This window comes from Hippoglossus hippoglossus, chromosome 4 (assembly GCF_009819705.1).
Source record: "Hippoglossus hippoglossus isolate fHipHip1 chromosome 4, fHipHip1.pri, whole genome shotgun sequence".
NCBI lineage: Eukaryota > Metazoa > Chordata > Actinopteri > Pleuronectiformes > Pleuronectidae > Hippoglossus > Hippoglossus hippoglossus.
This window is the reverse complement of record NC_047154.1, coordinates 27,316,053-27,330,992: the sequence shown is the minus strand read 5'-3', so window position 1 is coordinate 27,330,992 and position 14,940 is coordinate 27,316,053. Positions and strand designations below refer to the sequence as shown.

At 44.2% G+C, this 14,940-nt stretch overlaps 1 protein-coding gene across 1 annotated transcript in view; it reads left to right on the top strand.

Annotated features, from left to right (window-relative positions):
• mast2 (microtubule associated serine/threonine kinase 2) overlaps positions 1 to 14,940 on the top strand; it is a 205,078-nt gene that overhangs the window by 1,597 nt on the left and 188,541 nt on the right.

The following is a 14,940-nucleotide window of genomic DNA, read 5'->3' as shown; positions in this document are numbered from 1 at the left end:
TGAAAATGTCTTCACACACATGCACTCAGACATGGTCAGAGTCTAACTGGGACGTTTGCAGCCGCTTGTGATAATTTCCTGAGAATGTCGGGAGTGCAGGTCTGAGAGCAGCTTTAAGCACATGAGCTGATGATGCAGCTCTCTACACTGCTGCTGATCGATGTCGTCGTCGTTTGAATCTCATGCTGTCGTGAAGTGGCCGTCAGCACATGACAACCATTGTTTGTCCGTTGTGTTTTACAGAGGTGCTTCAGTTCTGTGTAACTGTAGAGATTAAGGTTTTATTAGTCTCATGTGCAGTAAACATGGACTTTTTCCTTTTAGTAATAACTGCTTCCAAAGATGAAGTCATCCCCGGGGCTCATAAATTCACATTTGGGCATGAAGTCATGTTTCCTCCGACCTTTGGAAGTTTGATATGACCGACTCTGTCACACGACACCACAGCACCACCCTCCTGTTCGGGTTATGACGTGAATAATAACCCAAATGAACAAGATTTCCCCCTCAGGTGTCGTGTTTTATAACCTTCTGTCTTTGTCCTCAAATCCACTTCGGAGGGACACTTGCTGTGTGTTGGTGCTGAGTCTGTGAGGGAGGTGCTGAGGTTTATGGAATCATGGGACGTCAGACAGATGTTTTTGTGCTGCGGCTGCTGGTTTATGTGCTCGTGTGTGAAACAGTATAAAATGGAGACGGACGGGGCGTTTTCCTCCAGTGAGACGGATCCACCTTTCACTGACATGAATCATGGCTCTGTTGTGGCGCTGTGGTTCATCCAGGGGCTGCTGGGAGTTTGCTGTTAATTTCTGATTTGTCTGTGCATCCTGTCTCAGAAGATATCTTCTCTTGTCCAACCGAGGACAGAAACTGGAGGAACGCAACCTGTCCTAAGATTTTAGAAGCTGGAATATGATTTCTGAGCATTTCTGTTTGATGAATTAAACAATAATCAGCCGTAAATTGTTATTAATTTAAAAAGAACTTGAGCCAGACTGATTTATCGGTTCACTTTCAGAGACAAATCTTTATCAGTGTTTATATTTGCTAATATGGAAGCTTTTATTTCACAGAATGAACGCTGCAGAAAAGTTCATTTATCATCATATTTTACATAAAAATATTTGTATGTTCTTTATTCAAGCTCTAGATATTTGGTTGTATTGTTTTTTTCTTTTTATTTGTAGTTATTTATGGTGAAACTGTAAAATATCAAGTCTTAAATAAATGTCTTTGTCAGCATAACAAAGTATTAACCTCGGTCAGAAGCCTTGTGGGTCGAGCTCTGGACGCGACCGATAGAAACAGCAGTAGAATCACTTCCTCAACCAGAACCTCTGTCTGCGGTCTAATGTTGGTTCCACTTCCACCTTATCCTGACCTGAAGAGAGAGAGAGAGACACACACACACACACACACACGTCTGACTGGTCTAACACGTGTGGCACACACAACTTTGTCTATATGATTCAGTCGTGTTGTGAACAGACACAAACCGCTGCAGGGATCAGGTTCTGTTTCAGCCGCCGGTGTCACCGTGAACATCTGGTTTTAGGTGGTTACAGTGTTGGAAATGAATGATGTCACTTTCAACTGGAGTGTGACCGTTTCAGTGAGTGACTTTGTGTGTGTGTGTGAGTGTGTGTGTGTGTGTGTGTGTTTCCAGGGACAGAGCACAAACGCACACAAACATCCGTTGCAATCAAAGAATCGTTCGGTGTCGAGGAACCTGTGTTTGTGACGCTTGCAGAAACGTTGCATGCAGCCTGGTGACTGCTGACTGAAACAAGCGGTGCAGGTACGCTTCATTTGTTATGGTGATTAGAATCAGTTGGGTTTGGCTCAGGGTTCCTGTGTGTTCTGGAAACCATGACAAAGAATGGCGTGACACTTTCTCATTAATGTTCTCAGACTAGAATGCCCTTTGTCGTAGGCTTCAGCTAAAACTAAAACATTACGTTTTGTCAGGCCGCCGTGACCATTGACCTTTGACCACACAAATCGTATCAGTTAATGTCTAAGCGAACATTTGTGCCAAATGTTCAATGACTCTTTGGTGATGTCACAGTGACCGTGACCTTTGACCTCCAACTTTTAATTAGTTCGTCTTTAAATTCTAAATAGTTCATGTTTGAGTCCAATTGAACGTTTATACCAAATTTAAAGAAATTCCCTTATAAAAAGATACCTCTGGCCACTGGCTGTCGTTGGCATAATAAAACCTTCTTCTCCACCTGAAAGTTAAAAACGTCTCATGGCGAGGTCCTGGCAGCTGATTGGCTGATAGAGCCGCTCCTCCTGGGATGTTTTCAGAGTTGTATTGTTCCCTGATCTGGACCCTCCCTGTTTCACATGTGTTCCCTGACGTGGTGGAACAGGAGCAGTAAACGTCCACACACAGTGAACACTATCAGGCAAAGCACCTGCAGAGGAGTGGCTGACGTTTATTGCAGCAGTGAACAAAGAGCGTCCGCCTCCTGTTCCTTATCGTCAACCCCAGCGCTGGAAACCAAGTGTGCTCTGAAGAATTCAACACGTATTTAAAACTCACGTCATCCACTGATGAGATTTCCTCCACAAGAACTCAAAGAAGGACCTTCTCAGCTGCCGTAATTCATTGATTTAAAGAAGCCGGGTCAAGCTAATTAGGGCAGAGTGGAAGTCGACTGAATCTTAGTGGATTAACAGTGTACAGTGTTAATTGGGGGGGGGATTTAAGCTTCAGGCTGCATGGAGTCTGTTCACATGTCGGGTTGATGAGCGGGTTTGGATTCGACAGGTTGTAATTATGAGAAAATTAATGACTAAAGTTTTACAGAAATGTTTTTTATTGTAAGTAAATCATTTTAAATGGAGTGTAAATCTAAAACAAACAGCACAGATTAAACTATCAACAGCAAGTTAATCAAGTTTGGATGAAGTCATGTAAAGTTGGATGCAGCTCAGTGGGTTTCAGCTGAATCCCACTCACTCTACTGTTGGTGGAGTTTAACATCTACTGTTTTAAATCCTCACTTTCTCCTTCATGTCTTTGTAGATGGAACATTTTTAAATCTTTGATGCTTGGACAAAACAACTAAAAGCTCATTCATGTTTCCTTTTACGTACAAAGAGAGATTAGATCATGGAAACGCCCGTGGCCACATATTTCCATGTGTCCTTTAGTTGACTTGGCCGTTGAGCAACACATCCACAGGGTCGAGAGTTTCTGACAGCAGGAGAAATACAGATTTACCTCTTAAGAAAGAGGCAAAAGTTATGAAAAGCCGCAGTGTGACTGGAGCAGTGTTGAGTTATTCCGTTGTGTCGGACGACAACACTCCTGGTTGTCAGCCCTCCACCCGGCCTCAACTGTGTTATCTAAACATTTCATATTTTCTACATCAGCGCTCTCATTTATTTGGCTTTTATGTTTATGTTCCCGGCGGCATTCACGGGATTCCTGTCGAATCCTGGCAGGGGTGTGGGGGGGTTAGGTAACCGCAACAGAGGCCGTGTCACAACACATCAACAGCAGGTCTGGTTGTTCCACGGGACAAATCTCATCCCTTCTGATCACAGCGATATGTCATCGTCGTTATGTTATGACAGATTAGTCACATGGTGTCACTCTGTTTATCTTCCTCACGTTATGAAACAAAAAGGACTGACAGCATTTGGGTTTAGGCCAGAAACATGATTTGTGTTGTGGTGCGGTTGAATATCATATCTGTGCTGCACCTAATTACACACTCGTAGAGATCGGTCCTTTAAATGTGCCTGATTCTTTTCATCAAGATCCATGAATTACTCTCTGAGGAATCAGTGAAAATCTCACAAACAGCTGTTTTGAGTCAGAAGACCGGACATGTTGCTGAAATCCTCACGACTGTTTGTGAGGAAGCAAATGTCAAGGTCAGTTGCTCAGGATGAAGAAGAGGAGCCGTACACGTAGGAGACGAAGACGTCAACTTGGAAAGACATTCAGCATTATCAGCTGCTGTAAACTCCAATTTATATCAAAGACACTTCCCTCCATAGCTTTGTGTTTTCACCAGATACGTGAATATGAGGAATCTAAAATAAGATTCTGGCTGCTTTGTATTTACAAAGCTACTAATAAATAAATGAAAACGTTGTCATTTAAATCATAATTTGAGTGATTTAGATTATATAGTGATAGTAATGTGAAGACTGTTGTTACGCAGCACTGAACCCTCGCTGCTCGTCTCCAGCTCGTTGTAGTTCAGTAGCTTTGGCTCTTTGCTCTTTCTTGTTCATTAAACATCTCTTAGGTTAAACAATAAACCCGCTCCCTCCCTGCGGGGATATGGGAGAGTGATTTCCTTTCCATTCTTCAGCCTGGTATGGGCGATCAGTGCGCCCGAGGAGGCGTTGAGCCAGAACGACCTCTGAGACCCCCCCGGCTGATAGTCGTCCCAGCACCGCACAGGCCAACGGGCTGATTGATGGAGCCCACATGGCTAATGGGCGCCTGGGAGGGTGTTAATGGGCAGGCTCAGATGCAGGGGGGTGAATGATCCTAATTATAAAACTCATATTAAGATGAATTATAGATGGGTCCTATACATCAATGCATGGAAAACGTCATCTATTACTGTGCAGCCTCTGAGTGAAGGAGAAATTAGACTAATGAGATGTAGAGTCATCCCCGAAGACACAGAGAAGCCGTACACGCAGCTCAGGGGGCAGAGCGGGTCGTCCTTTAACCAGCAGGTCGGCAGTTCGATCCCAGTCTACCACTGAAGTGTCCGAACCCCATATTGTTGTGTGTGACTGGGGGAATGACAAAAACCAGTATTGAAAAGCACTTTGAGTGCGACTAGAAAAGAAAAGAGCTATATAAATACAGACCATTTACCAAGGGGCAGACGCAGAAACCAGAAGTTGAAGGACCGGTATGAGGTTCGGACCGAACTCCTAGGTGGTGTTCTGCCTCCTGCTGCTCCACCCAGGCTCCACCCCTCGCCTGAATCCTCCGGACCTTGTCCTGTTGTCGTGAACTCGTCTGACCCGGACGATCTCCTGCTGCGTTGTTCATGCGTCTGAAAATCTCAGTCTGTCTTTTAGCTTCCAACACAACAGCCTTAATGAAAAAGCTCCATCACTCTGCGACTGCGTAGTGCCACATTACGCCTCCCGGACTCCCCTCCCCCCCTCCCCCCCTTCGTTGTGTCTGAGTGATGGTCTGATTTCACACGGGGCCTGATGCCACAGTTCCCCTCTCTGCCGTCCCTCCACCTTTTCTCCTCCTCCCTCCATCTTGTTTCATATCCCCTCCGGCTGTTTGTTCTCCATCGTGCCGGTTCTTCTCGCACAGGGATGAAAAATGTAATTGTCTGCTGAGTTAAATTAAAAGCCCCACGACCAACTCAATGTTTGTTTTGGTTTAGATTCACAGGGAAGCTGATGATGATCACCACTGCCCCATGACGGAGATTCAATTTGTGTGAAGCTCAGATCTAGTTAGTGAGCGGTGAAGAACACCTGTCCACGCTGAGACACACTAAAAACCCGTTCACACTAATGTGGATGTTCTGCAAAATCAGTATTTTAACTCAGTTCTTGACTCAAACAGCGTTTTAAGTCACTAACACAGAGACTTTCCAAACTGCAGATTGTCACTATAAGTCTTTTTCATATTCTTCCTCGAGCTGCAATAGACTCCCGCCTCATTTTGACTCTGAGGATATATCAGGCGTAGACGGATGAATTGATGGATAATCTTTTCCCAAAATATCGGATGTTCTAGTGTGGTGAGAATAATCCAGTACATTCATGCTCATGAAAAGAGAAGAGATTGTAAATAGGTAATTTATTGTAAATAGGCCAACAGAGTTCCTCTTTAATCCACGTGTGATGGAGCCATTTCAGCTCCACTCAGCTGAAAGAACAGGAAGAACGAGGAGCTCAAATAGAAGAAGAGACGAGTTGAAATCCACCGTGAGACACTTTCACTGCTTCTGTCGGTGGAATGAGGTCGACCAATCAGCAGCCTCAGTCCAAACCGCTGAGTGTTCTGCAGGTGTTCGCTCCCCGACTGACTTCCTTCACTTTTCTTCCTTCACAACACATGCGAGCAGATGTGTGTGTGTGTGTGTGTGTATGTGTGTGTGTGTCTCTGTGTGTGTGTATGTGTGTGTGTGTGTGTGTGTCATGTTTGTGGAAGTCACTACAGCCGTCCCTCCCTGTCCTGATTGGGGGTTATTAACCTTTGGGCCGTGTCCAGCAGAGAAGCTTCCAACAAAACATCCTGCTTCCTCCAGCTCAGCAGCTAACTATAGGAGCACAGAGGCTCCGCTCAGTCAGAAACAATCACACAACGTGGGCCCGCCTCAATCCTTCAAGGACAGACCACTTACTTTGATTAAAGGAGCATTTGATCTCACACAGGTAGATAAACTGTGATCGTTCTTATAATCAAACATCCAGAATCATTCAAACTCTGTGATGGTGTAACTGGGAGACAAAGACAAAGAGGAGGCCTGGACTTTGAGTTCTGTGTCGTTGTGGCCAGAGGTGGCAGCTTCCTCTCTGTCAGTGTGTCAATAAACATCGATGTCACAGTCGATGCCAGCTTCTTACTAATAGTTCCAGACTCATACAAACTGAGATATGCAAAGTTCTTCCTCAGCCACCAAAGTTTATCTGTTGACACATTTCAATTTTGTATTATTCAGCCACCTGCAGAACCAAGAAACGTGAAATTCCCCCACAGCAACTTCAATGTAATTACACGTCTATAAAAAAGCTCAACATTTCGATTCATATTAAGTCTTTATTGGTTTACATGAGTCATTTCTGCAGCTGCACCTCAAACTCCAACACACTAACATGTCGGTCACAGGTCTTATCATGCAGCAGGTTTCACTGAGCGCCCGGTGCCGCCACTCGCCGGCCGGCTCTTCACTGCTCACCCGTTTAATTCCCTGTGGATTAAACTGATTTGTGAACTTGAATGCTTTAATCCCGGGTGTGTTCCTGCTGTGTGGGTGTGAGTTTGTGTCATAATCACACATCCGCAGGCCCAGATTGCTGCTGCCGAAACAAAATACGTGTTTGCAGAAGGGAAGTGGTTTTATGTTGAGAGCAAGTGAGAGTGTGAAAAATGAACAAAGTTGTTATTGTTTTTCGTTGTCATCTGAAGCTACTTTCAGACGTGCACTGAACTCTGCAGAACCTCCCTGTTTTCTCTGGAGGACGTGCATGTGTGAACGCAAAGGTCCGAGGCTCCAGATTATCTCCTCCCTGCCTCCTGGTGTAAAGTCCGTAGAAATTCAGGAGAATCCGATAACACTGGATTCACCACGAGCGAGTGGGGGGGGGTTGATTCTAAGCAAACAAAAATAAATAAATATCTCTGGGTGAAAAAGCGGAGTCGTACACGTAGAAGACACCGACCATGTGTCAAGAGAGTTTGTGGCTTTAGGCGAAGACCTCACGTTTCCTTTGCAATCTTTGCCCCTGAGTGTTTCCAGGAGCTGTTCGATCTAAGACCACATCCACACCGTTATGTTTTAGCTTTTAGACGCATCACTGTTGCTATGGTTACGCCATCCACTGGCATTTTTGAGACGTGAAGAAACAAGAAAACAAATCCCTGCTCTTACTTTTCACCAAGAGTAGACCATCCACTTCCTGTTTACACCACATGACCAGGGTACCTGAGTAGTGACATGTGTTTCCAGGGTTGTTAGTGTTCACAGAGATTATTTGTGATATAGAGATTGTTTTAGTGTTAAAACAACACGCCTCAGTGTGTAAGAAGCTTCGGTCCCGGCTGGTTAAACGTCTCCTTCATGAACATTTATGCTTTGATTGCGGCTCGTAAAAATCTAGCTGTTATTCCGGGGAACAGTAACTGCTTCACCCAGACGTCAGTCAAACCCTGACAGCGGCTGCAGTGGGATCACAGAGCGTGTAGAGCCGACAGAGACTTGGCTTCAGAACTCTGCTGACACAACCCGTGAACAGGTCGGAGCAGGTTTACCTCACTGTTCTCTTTAGACCTAATTCAGCCAGTAGCTGGATTAGTGTGGATGTAGAGTCAGAACCAACAGAAAAGGTGACGTGGTTGATCACTGTGGTGTTTCCTGGCGGCTTCATATCTACGGAGAAGAACAACGTGTGTTGGTGTTTGCTCTGTGCAGCTGGTGTGTGTTGGTCTTTACATCTCCGGTCTGTGCTGCAGGTTGTAAACGCTTTGTGCCAAGGCAATAAAAATCTGGCAGCCCTCCACGATGTCTATTGTTTTATTGATTTACTGGAATTACCTCATAAAAATGGAATCGTTTCAGAGGCCGCAGCTGAGAGCGTTGACTCGAAGGCAGAAGATCACAACTGAAGTAAATTCATTTTTTTGTACATCAGCGCTTTCAGACACTGAAGTACTGTTACACACAGCCACATGTGATGAACCCACATCACACAATGGGTCTACACACACACACACACACACACACACACACACACACGTATGCACATGCACACAGGAATGCAGCACACAGTTTTGGAGGTCGTCCCAGGACTCAGGTGGTGGTTTTGGCAGAGCTGCTCAGGTGGGATAATACTGCAGACAAGTAATGACATTACATGCGTGTGCATGTGTGCATGTGTGTGTATGTGCATGTGTGTGCGTGCAGCTGTATTAAATAGGAGAAATAAATATGAGATCAGACTGTGAAGCAGATAATCACTGTTAAAGGGCTCCGTTGGGAACACGATCAGAACATCCTGTTTTGGAGGAAATGTCAAGCTGCGTATAAACCTTTATGTCGACTGGCTGGTCGCTCCTCATTGCTCTGCCTCGTTGCTCTGCCTCGTTGCTCTGCCTCGTTGCTCTGCCTCATTGCTCTGCCTCGTTGCTCTGCCTCATTGCTCTGCCTCATTGCTCTGCCTCATTGCTCCTGCATCAGGATTGGGTTGTTAATGGAGACGGATGTCGAGCTGCTACACAAACAAAAGTGATGCAGTCCCTGCAGGCATTTGTGTGTCTGTCCTGTGTCTATTAGCTCAATTATAATAACCTTAACGTACAAAATACACTGTTTCCCTAACCTGAAACACCTAATATCATGTATATTGATTTATATCCAATTGAAAAATCTTTGCAGTGAACATATTGCAGCAGCATCGCACGTCTTCTAAGATCTAGAAGGAATCATTGTGTTTTTATTAGACCTGAATTACAGCAGCTCTGTTTTTTGTACATTGTGTGTTTTGGTGTGTTTGTTTTCAGACTGATCGACACTCTGCTGACACAGTTACAGTTTATAGGAATAACCTTCATGTTCGTGTTCTGGGTTTGCTCTCTCTCGTTTTGCTGGCTCTCCTCGTCCTCCTCCTCCTCCTCCTCCTCCTCCTCACCATCCCTCCTTCTCCATGTTTGTCTCCATTTCTCTTTTTCCATCTGTTTTTCCTGAGTCACAGCAGAGTTGATTTCAAACTCTGTGTGTGTGTGTCGCACTTCTATAAAAATGGCAGATGATTTAATTTAAGGTCGTTTTTCTGATCTGAGTCTGAAGCTTCATGTCTTTGTTCCATTTGGTTTCACATTGTAATTTAGCGACTAAAGAGTTTAGTGTGACATACGTACGTCCTGTCGTAAAACGTTGGCGTGTTGCCGGGGGGGGGGGGGGGGGGGAGAGAGTATTCTTTCTGTTTGAATGGAGAAAATGAATGATTTGGTTGCCATGGTAACATCACGATGGTGTCACTCCCAGCATCAGCACCTTCAGACGCAGTCGTTTAAATGCAACAATAAGGCGTCTCTCACGATTTCACTGTTCTGACAGTGGCTCCACATCCGCTGGTCCCAAGAACATAAATCTGATAAATCACCTCACAGGCAGGTTTTTAAAAAGCTCTGTAACTTCCTGGTCACAGCTGGTGGCTCTGGAAATAGATGGAATTAATAAATATGCTGGGGATGATCTTCAGAGGCAGATCAATCCACATGTTTGGATCCAAGGAGAAGTCAGTGCAGCAGGATGTGGGCTTCAATGTGTTTTTAATAGTTCCTGCTCAACAATGGAGCTCTATGGCTCAAAGGAACCTGATCTGTCAGCTGCTCTACCAGTCAGACCAGGGTTCAGTTTTCTTTCCTCTTTTTGTGGGATTCATTGACAGGAAGAAAAGTATACACTCAAATATGTAAAACTATTTAAAACTTGGCAAAATTAGAGTTGAACCAGAACGTATTTTTTGGTACCACAGTTTCCAGTAAGAAATAAAATGAAAAGTCAGGATAAAGTAAAGTTAAATAAGGATGATATCTTAATGATATTGAAATCTAACTATGACCTGGAGGCTGGGGGGGGGGGGGACCTGTGAAAACACTCTATTAGTCCCCGTACTCGCTGATGTTTGACAGACGGCCTGCGCCAAGAACGAAAACAGAGAGCGCTTGGTTAACCGCGCTAACCCAGCGGCCAAACCACACATTTACCCTGGCAGCCGGTGCAGGAGGACCCCCACGGGAATAATGCAGCAGGCTAGCTTTGTATTACGTAGCCTCAGACTGTGCTCTGGAAAAGTTATGGCTTGCCACGGCGCATTATGAAGATGGATTCCATTCCAGCACTGGGTTGGATGCAGGAGTGGAGTTTTTTATGAATGCACTTGATTGTTGTTCCTGTGAGCGGAGAGAGAGAGAGAGAGGCCAGTGTCTTCAGAACCAGAGCACAGACGTCTTGCACAAGTTTCTGAAGATGATGATTAAAACATGTGCTCACTGATCTCATCATAAATGGATCTGTTTTGCTTTGTCCTCTCTTTATCTGCTGGGACATATCAGGTTTAGGTTCAAGTCCAGCTCCAGGTTCAGGTCCAGCTTCACGTTCAGGTGAAGGTTCAAGTCCAGCTCCAGGTGAAGTTTTAGGTTCATGTGCAGCAGAGTTCGATCGTACTCATGACACCAGAGTACACCCCCCCCCCCCTCCTGTCTGTGTGACCTGTTAATCCAGAGAGTTGATGTTGGCCTATATAATGCTGTGTAATCCGCAGAGTCCAGGCAAATGAAAACTTGTGAGTTTGAACTCGGCTCTGAATTCGCTGTCGTCCGAGCTGCTGCACCTTCCTGTCGTCTCTCCTGCTCGAACACCTCTGACCTGCTGTGCTGCTTCTGAAGTTCTCAGAGTTCATTTTTTAAAACATCACCTGCCAGTAGTTTGCAGGTGAAGCATTTACGGGACTTTAGGAATGTTAGGAACCTCCAATAGCTTCAGGCGATGCATTTAAGGAACATCTGTAAATGGGATAACTACAGAAGATATCCTGGGTTAAACCATTATAATGATTATATTCTAAGGCAGAGTCGTGGATTGATTGAAGCACGTTGGTCGTTAACTTAACACAAATCGCTTGACTCCTCCTCACATCTGCTTTCTGCCACAATTCTTCCAATACCTCCACCAGTTCACAGCTTTTACTGAACGCAGTGTTTATGTCATTCTGGATTCGTTACAGCCGGAACAACCAAAGCACTTTCTTCAAACATAGCCATTGGATCTTTATTAAAAAGCTATTTTAGTTCATCTAGCTTTGTGTTTTTATGATTATGGGCAGAGTGAGAGTAATAAATTGAACCATTAAAGTAAAAAAAAAGCTGATTTTGTAATTTAGGATCTAGCCTATTATGTGTGCAAACTTATTAAGATTAAAAAGCATAAAGGCTGACATTGGTGTAAGCAACACAGCTACAACTAATGCAATGAGTGTGTTAGATGTACAGTGTGTGAAGGATCGAGTCCAGTAGTATTGGCAGCACCGAGGCTCAGGGCCCCATGAAGGGAAGGGCCGGCTCTGCAGGTGCGGGTTCGAATCCCCAGGAAGACAAATTACAACTTGAATAGGAAGCAGCATGAGTGAGTGAAACAGAGCAGAGCTGTGGAAATTCAATTTACTGGTTCCTCAACCTCTAGACAAGTAAAATGCACAACTGGAATAAAAAGGAAGACTCAGGCAAAGATAGATCTGAATAAAATGTCTCCATTAATATCTGCAGTGTTACTGTACCTGAACTATATTTAAGTTTCTTTCATTTAACTGTATTTAAACTGATCTACTTCCGTCTTCATGGTGTTTGTAGTGGAGCCTGATCAATGGGACATTTTTGGAAAAGCTGATACCACTGAAGACACTGATGTATCAGTTTGTTTTTTATGTAACTTAAAGTCTTTTCTACATTGTTTATTCTGTAAAATTAACGTTTTCACAGATACCAAAATGTCTGTGAAAGACCAATATCAGCAGATATTTATCGGCCGATAAACAGGTGGGACTTTCCTCCCTCCCTCTGTCTCCTGTTTAGAGAAGCTGAGACATTTAATGAGCTTCATCTCTGTGGCAGAGCAGCTTTGTGAAACGCCATTTAACTTCTCAACCCACCTTATTATTCTCGAGGTCTTGCAAAGACTCGTCTGAATGCTAATGTAGGAACTGTGCGTTCACCTGAGACGAGCAGGAGGAAGTGTGCAGCGGCAAGATGGAGCAGGAGACGATGCACAATGAGGAGGTGGAGGAGGTGGAGACGGGGAGAAAACACAAAGCTTCAAAGCAGAAAAACAAGAATAATTATAATAAGAAGAAGATGAAGAGAGAAAGCTGTTGTGGTTTCTGTTGGAACCTCTCACCCTTTTCTCTTCACCCCCTCTAACCTCACCCTCTCCTCCCTTCCCCCCCCCCCTTACCCTTTATCCACCTCTCAGTCGACCCACCGTTCACCAAGCAGTCAACACACGGGCTCTTTTTAATGAAGAGATCCACAGCAACCATGTTGTTATCCGGCCCGTGGCTCAGCGGTGGTTTATTTACCTCGGCCCCCCGGTGGGACTGTGCTGACCAGTAAAGGTCACTGGGAGAGGCGGCGCTAAAGGAGACGTGCTGGAGGAAACCTTTGTATTTTCTCTTGTTAGTTTCACTTCTGTCCTCATCCTCCATCTCTGTTCCTCAGGCTTTAGCTGCAGCTTTGAATTCTTTTGAACGATGTCTTTAAATTAAACATCTGTCATCGTTGGATTTTGGTTTCGCCTCAGCTGTTTTGAACTCGGGTTTTTCGTAGCAAACGACACAATCCGTAAGATATTGAGCTCAATTCTTATGAAATCTTTGTTTCAAACATCTGGAATCACCACATTTCCTCCTTGATAACACGGGTTAGGGTAGATAGAGAGAACAGAAACTGTTTATCCTATATAAGAGTGTATATATATATTTACCAATTTATCAGCATCACAGATAATACTCACAGTATTAGTATTTATGTTTACTGATATGAAAATGTTTATTTTACAGACTTTGTAGAAAATATGTGTATTTATGTTAGAAATTGTTCATACTCTTGATTCAAATTCTATACAGTTGAATATGTTTGAATTTACTATTTATTGATTTTGTTATTTACTGTTAGGTTAATCATTATACTTTAAAATTCAAATATCAAACCTCAATTACATTTCTTTGTCATAAAAGTTTGATAAAGAAATCCTTTAATCATATATATATTTATCTATAATATCAGTATCGAGCCTGTATGTCGGTCGGGCTCTCGTCTCCTTTCTTCTTATGGATTTACACGCAATCTGCTTAATCTCTATGAATATGTCAGCAATGGTTGTTTTGGTTAAATATTGATGGTTTCAGAAGAATGAGAAGTATGCAGTGAGGACAAAAGCAGTGCGGCGCTGCAGTGGCAGATGCTGGATCACATTGTGCTGGACGCCGCGGTGGAGCCGGGCCTCTCAGCTCGTCGCTGTGGTTTTCAAACCACAATGTGGCCCGGTAGCAGGGCCCCATCGGATGACAGTGGATATGGAAAGTTTGACGTTGGAATTTGCATTTTGCAGCTAGAAATGATCATTTGACAAATCCTGCTACCAGCCGCCTCTTGTCTTTTGTCCTCACCCCGACCCCCCCTGATCACGGCAGGCTGGCCTACGTGACCTCGTGTTGACCCCGCGGTGGCTCTTATCTCTGTCAGCCTTGGTGTGGACTGGCTGGGGGCGTATCTCTGCCCGGACAATTTTCATTTCTAGCTATTTTCTGTAGCTGTAGCTGTTTGATAGTTTACTGGATTTGTTAAACAAAAGCCACAGAGCACTTTGTTAAGAAGTGACAGAGCAGGTCCGTGGAGGTGGTGGAGGTGGTGGCCTGCTGCCTCGGTGCTTCAACCTCAGGCTTTTAGTTTGAAGATGACATTGCTACCTGCCACAATATGATCTCTGCTCCCACAGCTGCTGCACACAGATAGAATACAAGCTGCAGTGAAGCCACTGAAAAACAGAAAGCACATTAACAGCAAGGTCATGGTGTTCATGTTAGCACCTCACAGCTTCATGTGGCCTCTCAAGGCTTTTAAGTATTTGACGAGGCTGTCGTCTGAGTTTTTCTAACAACACAATCTGTGGAAAAGGCCCACATCTCCTTCACTATCCAGCCAAACCAGTTTATTAAGACTTTGGAAATGGGCCATGTAGAGTAATGGAGTCTTGTTTAATTTAATGAAGTCATTTCTCATTTGATGCAGCAATTAATTGAATCATACAAAAACTTCAAACTCATAGTTTGCAAACTGCTCAGGATTAAGATGTGAAATTAAATTAAATTTTAAAAGACTTTCAGAAAGACTTGCTGTTGTTACAGAAACCACCAAACGCATCAGAGCATTTAAAATCATTTGATTTTAATTAGAACTCCTGACCTCCTCCGTGCTCCTCTTCAGCAAAGTGATGACTCCACTGTTACTTTGTGATAGGGGGGTGTGACTAGCAGCAGCAGGGCTTGAACCAGCGAAGCTATGTGGCTGCTTGTGTAACCGCTGAATCCAAACAGTGACATCATGTCGTGGGTGTTTTGTCTACAGCAGAAGCAGAAGAAGCTGGTTCCTGCAGTTCGATGCACATGGAATCTGTTCCAGCCTTTTGGCAGCTTTCCTCTTTCTCT